Here is a 1,897-nt window from a genome sequence, read left to right on the forward strand (position 1 = left end):
CTAGAGGATACCTAACATCAACTTTGTCTAGTTCACTTCTCAAGAGGTGTGCATCGATGGCCTTTTGCAGCTGAGCATGAAGTGTTTTGGGATTTCTGGGGTCTTGGGGTTACCCTCACATGGACCAATAAGGCTGAGTAATAGCAGAGCTCAGGCATGGATGTAAAATAGACAGGTTGGAACTATTAGTGTCAGAACTGTGCGCGATGGCTGATGCAGATACTTATGTGAGCGGGGAGTTACCAAGGCAACAGTCCTATTAATGAAGAAACAACCTCATTTATTATCAGGGCCTGAAATCTATCTATCTATCTATCTATCTATCTATCTATCTATCTATCTATCTATCTATCTATCTATCTATCTATCTATCTATCTATCTATCATGTGCCTGGTAGTCCAACATGATATTTTCAATCTACCTACGCATCTTTCCTTTGCAGTCTGCAAAATGATTTAGGCCTATTCAACACATGTACCTCTTTCCTCTGCCAATCTAAGTGGAATCATTAAAAAACAACAATAACAACAACAAAATACTAAACCATAAGGGGAGTTAAAACACTAATTTATCACAGTTACCTAATATTATAATCGTTGCCCTCTGATACGTGCTTTGGCTAAAGTAGAGCCTGAAATTAACAGTGGCTTGGTTGGTATTTAAGCAAGCCAGAATCTTTAAATTAACTTGTCTTTGTGATTGAAGGAAGTACTGCCAGCATATTTATTCTGTATATGGAATGTGACGTTACTGCTTCCTTCCCCTGGTTTGACTGAAAATCCGGGCTCCGTTCTGCTATGCACACGCTGGATCCTTCTGAAACGTGTCCATGCCTGAGTGCATGAAAACACCCCCATCTTGCAGCCCCACGGAACCAGGCTAAGGGGCATGTTGATCAAAAATGACCGAGGACCAGCCAGTGTTGCTTCCTAGGGTTTAGAGCCAAGGAAGGGCAAATATCCTCTTTGTATGAGGCTACTTCTTGTGGCTTGTCAAGCTAACCAAATGGGGAGACATCACCCAAAATATGTGTTAAAAGTCTGGTCCCCCCAAATATCTGGTTGTCATAAAGGGTTTATCCTCCACTGGCCATGTAGTAGTTACAAATTGGGCTGCTAACCACACCACAATAGTAGCAATTCAAAACCACCAGCCACCCCCAGGGAGAAAGACAGAGCTTTCTATTCCTGTAAAGAGTTACCGTCTCAGAAGCTCACAGCACAGTTCTACCCTGTCGTATAGGGTCACCAGGAGTCGACATTGACACGATGGCAGTGAGTTTGGTTTGGGGTTTTGGGTACTAACATAGAGACTTCCCAGAAGCACTGTGGAAGAAAGGCCTGGCAACCTGTTCTTGCAAAGATTATAGCCAAGAAAGAAAAAAAAATGGTATTGCTGTGAGTCATCATCTTGACACGAGCTGCCCTGTGTTTGGTTTTAGACTTGTGGGTGTAATTCTGTTTGTGAAGTGGGATTTATTGGTGTGTTAACGAGCCCCTCTCAGTGTGTCCTAACACCAGTCACTTCTGAGCTATCAAAAAGTGAACTAGACGCAAAGACAATGGAGAGTAAATGTCACAGAAGAGATCAGGCTCTTTGCCCAGAGCCGACAGCTAGAGCCTGCCTGAGGGCTGGTGCCCCGAATTCAGGCTTCTGGCCAGCTGAACTTCGAGAAAGTCAATGTCTGTTCTTGAAGGCCTCCTGCCTGTGCTTTTACCCCATCTATGATATGAATGATTTATTCAATTCAAGAGTGGGTGTTTGTTACCTGTTTCACACACAACTCACACCTGATCACTTTTTACTCACTTTGCCTGGTGATACTATATACCCACACCTTGTTTCCTCAAATGGGGCCCTCCTAGCACCAGGAATAGAGCAGGCTCTCATAAAACA

The 1,897-nt window shown here is 43.5% G+C and overlaps 1 protein-coding gene across 1 annotated transcript in view; it reads left to right on the top strand.

The window, feature by feature from the left end:
- The window catches only part of CAP2 (cyclase associated actin cytoskeleton regulatory protein 2), a 221,999-nt gene that overhangs the window by 68,519 nt on the left and 151,583 nt on the right, over window positions 1–1,897 (top strand). The window lies entirely within an intron of this gene.

Source organism: Echinops telfairi, unplaced genomic scaffold (genome assembly GCF_000313985.2).
Source record: "Echinops telfairi isolate 266 unplaced genomic scaffold, ASM31398v2 ScPeMD7_7439;HRSCAF=8477, whole genome shotgun sequence".
NCBI lineage: Eukaryota > Metazoa > Chordata > Mammalia > Afrosoricida > Tenrecidae > Echinops > Echinops telfairi.